Below are 7,551 nucleotides of genomic sequence, written 5' to 3' on the forward strand. Positions count from 1 at the left end.
TTTCTCATCTTTTCGTCCCTGTGCATTTATGTCTTTAAACACCCTTAATGCTTTGTATAAATGTAGTTTGGAATAAAGAGAAAACAAAAGCTGTGCTTAATTTGCCATCATTATAACTAGGTCTATCTGTGACTTACTATGTTTTTTTATCACCATGGAATCCTAAGGATTGGTAAAATAGTGCATGGAGATAGAGAACCATCATTTTATTGGGGTCAAATACCAAAGAGTCTAGAAAATAAATCTTTACATCAAATTTTCTTTCTCTCATTTCACCACTTCAATCTATTGAGGTTAAGTTGAAAGAACAAATATCGTATCCAGGGCAGAACTTCATTTGCAAGCTACTTGCTATTTTTTTGACCACTCTTCCTACGTTCTGACAAATGCTGGCTCAGTTACTACTATTCTGCCTTCCTTACCGCTCCAACTTTTCAGAATATAGAGCTAAAAGCCAGACCCACATGAGCTCCCCTAGAAAGACACAAATGCCTTTCTATCCTGGGCATTTTCTATTCCTGGGCTTCTGGACTCAAGGCCTTCTCAGGCCATCTGAATCCCTGGCCTTCTCTTTGTTGGCTGAAGCTGGCATCTTTCTACATTTTCACAGCTTCCACGATAGTCTCAGAAATCAGCTGTTAATTCTGTATTCTGAATGTCTGGCAATTGTAAGCACTTGGGCTTTGTAGAAAATGCTTTTAGAGGGCCCTTTATGGAGGCGGGAAAAAAATGAGGCAATGTTAGCCAGCCCCCAGAACCCTGTAGTCTGCTGGAACAGGCAACCAGATGGTAACAACTGTAAAACAATTCTTTGGTCTCTCTATTAAGAAATGTAAAAAGCAGGATAAAGGGATCAGTCCTTGGTTTATTCTGCATCTCCTGCAGAGCAAAACCATGATCTTCTGCATATAACACATAGTGATAATCACTACACTAACACAAAATATCATAGCTGATGACAGGTACAAATGCTAGAAAAAAAAATGGCTACAGTAAAATCCAGGGATAGTCTCACTACAAGATAAAGTAAAGAGAGTATTTTAAGTGCTAAACAATTCTATATGCATCTCAACTGGCACAAGTCTGAAAGACCCATCAATTAGAATACACTGAGAAAAGGTAAGTTTAGATATCCAAAACGGAACTATTGATTGTTACTTGTTCTCATTTATTCATTCATTCATTCACAAAAGGAATGTTAATTAATTCTCTACTAAAAGTCCTAAGCCAGAGACTGTTAAGTAGCTGTGAATAAAGCAGTGAACACAACAAACAAAATATCCTTTTCGTCATGAAATTTGTTTTAATTCCTATCAAATAGCAGTGGATGATCAAATATGCTATCTTTTGATGAAAATTTTTACCATAATTAGCAGAACTCTTTATCACTTCTTTAGGATTTATAAAATCTGGCCTCCTAGATAATTTTCACTATGCTAAAGATGAGATAATTATGGATGAGGAAGCTTATCCTCATGTTCATATATATATATATATATATATATATATAAAACAGCAAAAATACATAGTGTGAGAAACCTATATACATATATACATATGTGTAAATACATATATATTTATTACCAATTACCATGTATAATATATAGATATTTGCTCATTGGTAACTGGTTCTAATGAATACAGTTGTTCTGTCTTGATTTTAAACTTCCCCATACATACCCAAGCTATTTATTTCTTGTTATACGCCTTTTCATGAACACTGTCTCTGCCTTTCGTTTCAAACCTCAAGAAAGAGTCTCATTTAGGAGTAAGCGGGACTTTGAATGAATCTGACAGGCTGCTAGCATGAAGAAAAAAATACTCAAGGGCACTAATGTCCTGCCTAATTTTCAGTCATCGGGGAGATGAACATTAGAGCGTCTTATGAGAGCAGAGAGCATAGAACATACCACAAAAAATGAATTGAAATAAAATTTCCCAAGGGACTGCCTATTTCCCTGCCCTGTGCTGCTGAAGGAATTGAAGCTTCGGGAGAAGCATTTGCTTGATTGCGAGTTGTCGGATTTTAAACTATGGATTCTAAGAATTAGAACGTATAGGGGAAAATATTATCCCTCTGCCAAAGATATACCCTGAAGGAACAGATAAATTTAAAGTTCATTATAACTAATTTGAAGGTGAAACACTCTCACACCAAGTAAGTTTCCGTGGTGTAGTGGTTATCACGTTCGCCTAACACGCGAAAAGTCCCTGAGTCGAAACCGGGCGGAAACAGTGTGCAGTTTTGTTCTTGAGACGGAGTCTCACTCTATCGCCAGGCTGGAGTGCAATGGCGCGATCTCGATGCACTGCAACCTCCGACTCCCTCGTTCAAGCGATTCTCCTGCCTCAGCCTCCCGAGTAGCTGGGATTAGGGGTACGCGCCACGACGCCCAACTCATTTTTGTATTTTTAGTAGAGACGGAGTTTCACCATGTTGGCCAGGATGGTCTCAAACTCCTGACCTCGTGATCCACCCGCCTCGGCCTCCCAAAGTGCTGGGATTACAGGCGTGAGCCAGCGCGCCCGGCCTATAGTTGCTTTGTAAAATTCTGAATCTGTTTACTTATATGTGTGGGTCTATGTATACACACACATTTTATACATATATAAACATGTATATATAGTATATATATTTTTTTTTGAGACGGAGTTTCACTCTTGTTGCCCAGCCTGGAGTGCAATGGCACGATCTCAGCTCACTACAACCTCCACCTCCCTGTTTCAAGCGATTCTCCTGCCTCAGCCTCCCTAGTAGCTGGGATTACAGGTATGAGCCACCATGCCCAGCTATTTTGTAGTTTTAGTAGAGGTGGGGTTTCTCCATGTTGGTCAGGCTGGTCTTGAACTCCCTACCTCAGGTGATCCGCCCGCCTTGGCCTCCCAAAGTGCTGGGATTATGGCGTGAGCCACCGCGCCCTGTCAGTCAGAACTTTCAATTAAAATAATAGTAATATAACAAGAGCAGAGCTAAGACTGATTTTCTCACCCAGCCCTCTCACCCAGCCCTCAACAGATACTCGAGTTCACGTAGTACCTGTTCCATTAAAGATACTATGCCTCGGCCGGGCGTGGTGGCTCACGCACCTAATCCCAGCACTTGGGAGGCCTAGGCGGGTTAATCATCTCTAGTCAGATGTTCGAGACCAGCCCTGCCAACATGGTGAAATTCCATCTCTACTAAAAATATAAAAATTAGCTGTGCTTGTTGGTGCTGAAGCAGCAGAATCACTTGAACCTGAGAGGTGGAGGTTGCAGTGAGTCGAGATCCCACTGCACTCCAGCCTGGGCGACTGAGGGAGACTCTGTCTCAAAAAAATAAATAAAAATAAAGATAAAAATAAAAAAGAGATACTGCGCCCCGCTGGCGTTGGCCTTCTATAGGAAGAGATGCAGTACTCTTCTGTTGAGGGCAGGGAGAGTTAGTGCAGTAACTTAAGTTTTTAAAAGCTCTTTCGACAGTTCAGTGGAGAATATTTTGTAGAGAGAAAAGAATGGAATTAAGGAGATCTGTTAAGTTCCTTTCATCAGAGATGACTGTGACTTGAACAGTATGGTGGCAGTTGAGGTGGTGGGAAGTAGTCAGAGTCTGGTTATATTTTAAAGATGGAATCAAGAGGAATTTCAGAGAACATGGACGTGAAGAGTGGAATAATAGAATTGGTGATAACTCTGAAGGTTTTTTTTTGTTTGTTTGTTTTTTGTTTTTTGGTCTGAAAAAATGAAAGGATGTAGTTGCCATTAACTGAAAAAGAGAAGACTGGGTGCAGCAGGATTATTACGAGAAAAAAATGAGAGTCCTGTTTTAGACATGCTAACTGGTATAGCATAAAACATTTAAGTGTAATGCTGAGGAATCACTTGAATACACAAATCTGGAGTTTAATGGAGTGGTCTAGATTGCAGATTCAAATTTATGAGTGGTAGTCATATAAACTTTATGTATGCCATGAAAATAGATGAGTGAGTGTATATAGGAAAGAAGTCCAAGGACCAAGCCCTGAGGTATCCCATCATAAAGCTGGCTTTATGCCCAGGCTTGAGTGCAGTGGCGCGATCTTGCCCGCCTCCCGGGTTCAAGCCATTCTCCTTTCTCAGCCTCACGAGTAGCTGGGACCACAGGCGCCCGAGACTACGCCCGGCTAATTCTTTTGTATTTTTAGTAGAGACGGGGTTTCACCGTGTTAGCCAGGATGGCCTCGATCTGCTGACCTCGTGATCCACGCGCCTCGGCCTCCCAAAGTGCTGGGATTACAGGCGTGAGCCACCGCGCCTGTAACTTGAAATAGGTTCGTTGGAATGTAACTCCACCATAAGTGGAGGTACCTCTGTACATAGAAATACAATAGATTTTTATTTATTTACCTTTTATCTCACACTCTTACTATATTCTTTTATTATTCTATTTTAGTTATTTTATTATTTTTAGGTTACATTTATTTATATTTATTTTGGGTTATATTTATTTTTTATTTTAGATTCTTTTGCATTTTCTCTATAGACAATCATGTTGCCTATGACTAGAAAGAGTTTTATTTATTCCTTTACAATCTAAACTGTGTGTTTTTATTTATTTGTCTTGTGTAATTACGTTAAATAGGACTTCTAGAACAATGTTGAATAAGAGTGGTAAGAGGCCAAGCGCGGTGGTTCCTGCCTGTAATGGCAGCACTTTGGAAGCCGAAAAGGGTGGATCACAAGGTCAGGAGATCGAGACCATCCTGGCTTAACACAGTGAAACCGCGTATCTACTAAAAATACAAAAAAATTAGCTGGGCGCTGTGGCGGGCGCCTGTGGTCCCAGCTACCCGAGGCAGGAGAATGGCGTGAACCGGGGAGGCGGAGTTTGCAGCGAGCCGAGATCATGCCACTGCACTCCAGCCTGGGCGACAGAGGGAGACTCCGTCTCAAAAGAAAAAAAAAAAAAAAAAAAAAGAGTGGTAAGAGCAGATATTCTTGTTAGACATTTCCTATATTGAGAAGTCATTTAGTCTTTCACCATTAAGTATGATATTACTTTTTTTTTTTGCAGATGCTTTTTATCAAGTTGAAGAAGCTCCTCTCTATTCCCAGTTTACTGAATTTTTTAAAAAATCATAAATAGTTGTTGAATGTTTTCCTACGTCTGTTGAGATGATCGTGTGGTTGAACCTTCTGGCCACCAGAATCATGAGCCAAATAAGCCTCTTTTCTTTATAAATTACACAGGCTTAGGTATTCTGTTATAGCAACCCAAAACAGACTGAGACAGGCAGACTCCGTGATCAGGGTCTCTGAGGTTGGACTTTCTTAGTCATTCTGCCTGCTCCCAGAAGTTGACATTCTCTAATATTCTATACCTAATACTCCTTTAAAGTAGAAATTTTCATTCTTTTTTACTTTCTTCAGCTCCTGTGAATTTTCTGCTCTCTGGATATAACCATGTTTGCTGCTACTCCCTAAGTGTTTAAGTTTGTTTTCTTTCTTTTTTTTTTTTTTGAGACGGAGTCTCGCTCTATCGCCCAGGCTGGAGTGCAGTGGCGCGATCTCGGCTCACTGCAAGCTCCGCCTCCCGAGTTCACGCCATTCTCCTGCCTCAGCCTCCAGAGTAGCTGGGACTACAGGCGCCCACAACCGCGCCCGGCTAATTTTTTGTATTTTTAGTAGAGACGGGGTTTCACCGTGGTCTCGATCTCCTGACCTTGTGATCCGCCCCGCCTCGGCCTCCCAAAGTGCTGGGATTACAGGCGTGAGCCACCGCGCCCGGCAAGTTTGCTTTCTTTAGGGACAGGCTATTCTCTCTGTCAGCCCTGTTCCACTGAAAGGGGCTTTCTGCCGGGCGCGGTGGCTCACGCCTGTAATCCCAGCACTTTGGGAGGCCGAGACGGGCGGATCACAAGGTCAGGAGACCATCCTGGCTAACACGGTGAAACCCCGTCTCTACTAAAAAATACAAAAAACTAGCCGGGCGAGGTGGCGGGCGCCTGTAGTCCCAGCTACTCGGGAGGCTGAGGCAGGAGAATGGCGTGAACCCGGGAGGCGGAGCTTGCAGTGAGCTGAGATCCGGCCACTGCACTCCAGCCTGGGTGACGGAGCGAGACTCCGTCTCAAAAAAAAAAAAAAAAAAAAAAAAAAAAAAAAGAAAGGGGCTTTCTCTGATCCCTAGCCCTGCTCCATCATTTCTTATGAGCACGGGTTCTACATCTGTAGACTGAACCAACCAAGGATCAAAAATATTTGAAAAAACTAAAAACAACAATGCAACAGTAAAAAAACAAACAAACAAACAAAAAGTATAGCAACTATTTACATAGAATTTACATTATATTTGGTATTATAAATAATCTAGAGATGATTTAAAGTATACAGGAAGATGTGCATAGGTTATTTTATATAAGGGGCTTGAGCATCAGTGGATTTTGGTATTCTTGGGGGTCCTGGAACCAATTCTCCTGGAACATGGAGGGCAGTAGTTCTTTGAGAATTGTGAAGAGAAGCCTGCAAAAGTGTGAAAACTCTTCTTGAGTACTTGATCCTAGGGGTTCTAGAATTTCCTTCTCAGACATAGACACTTAGACTAAATTTAGCAAGTCATAAAATACTGAATTTTTGCTGAATTTTTCTTAACCTCTTGCATGGAGGCCTCATCATCATCCTATTGCTATAAATGAGCCAGTATTCATTTCCCATTTCTACTTGGGAGCACCTATTTTTCCATAGATTTCAGGCTACGTGGTTGCTCTGAGACCTCAACTCTTTCATGGGTTCAAGGAAAATTATGCTTTTCTAGACTATCCGGACTTTTTCTTTCTTTTTTCTTTTTCTTTCTTTCTTTCTTTTTTTTTTTTTTGAAATGGAGTTTCACTCTTATTGCCCAAGCTGGAGTGCAATGGCTCGATCTTGGCTCATTGCAACTTCCACCTCCCAAGTTCAAGCAATTCTCCTGCCTCAGCCTCCTGACTAGCTGGGATTACAGGGGTGCGCCACCATGCCTGGCTAGTTTTTTTGTATTTTTAGTAGAGACAGGGTTTCACCATGTTAGCCAAGCTGGTCTCAAACTCTTGACCTCAGGTGATAGGTGATCTGCCCACTTCAGCCTCCCAAAGTGCTGGATTACAGGCGTGAGCCACCATGCCTGGCCTATCTGGACTTTTTCATTGTTAGATTAGGAGCAATATTCTTTCCATCTTTCTACATTCTAGGTAGAGGCTGGAGTCCCTTTGGGATTTTAATCTGAGCATAAAGGATAGCATCCTCTTCATTGTCTACTGTATTATTTTGCTAATCCTCTGAATATCAAGCATTATGAAGAATCATAGTAAGTTAGTAATAGACTTGTTTACAATAATGGCATATTGAAGACAGGCATCTGATGTTTTTCTAGCCAAAAATTCAGAGACAGAGAAGAAAGAGAAGAAGGAAGAAAAGGAAGAAAGAAAAAAAGGAGAGAGAGCCGTTCATAAGTACAGAAGGACAATAATGGGAAAGGAGAAAGCAGTAGCAAAATTCTGAAAACTAAATAGCAGATGGTTAGTGTGATACACAAGGAAAGTTTCACTTTAAGCCAGAATT

The 7,551-nt window shown here is 41.3% G+C and overlaps 1 non-coding gene across 1 annotated transcript; it reads left to right on the forward strand.

Annotated features, from left to right (window-relative positions):
- The first annotated feature begins 2,162 nt into the window (after positions 1–2,162).
- On the forward strand, positions 2,163–2,235 carry TRNAV-AAC (transfer RNA valine (anticodon AAC)). Its single transcript has one exon. It is a non-coding gene; the product is annotated as a tRNA-Val (tRNA).
- The last annotated feature ends 5,316 nt before the right edge of the window (positions 2,236–7,551 follow it).

The sequence above is a fragment of the Macaca mulatta genome, chromosome 4 (assembly GCF_049350105.2).
Source record: "Macaca mulatta isolate MMU2019108-1 chromosome 4, T2T-MMU8v2.0, whole genome shotgun sequence".
In the NCBI taxonomy this organism is placed as follows: domain Eukaryota; kingdom Metazoa; phylum Chordata; class Mammalia; order Primates; family Cercopithecidae; genus Macaca; species Macaca mulatta.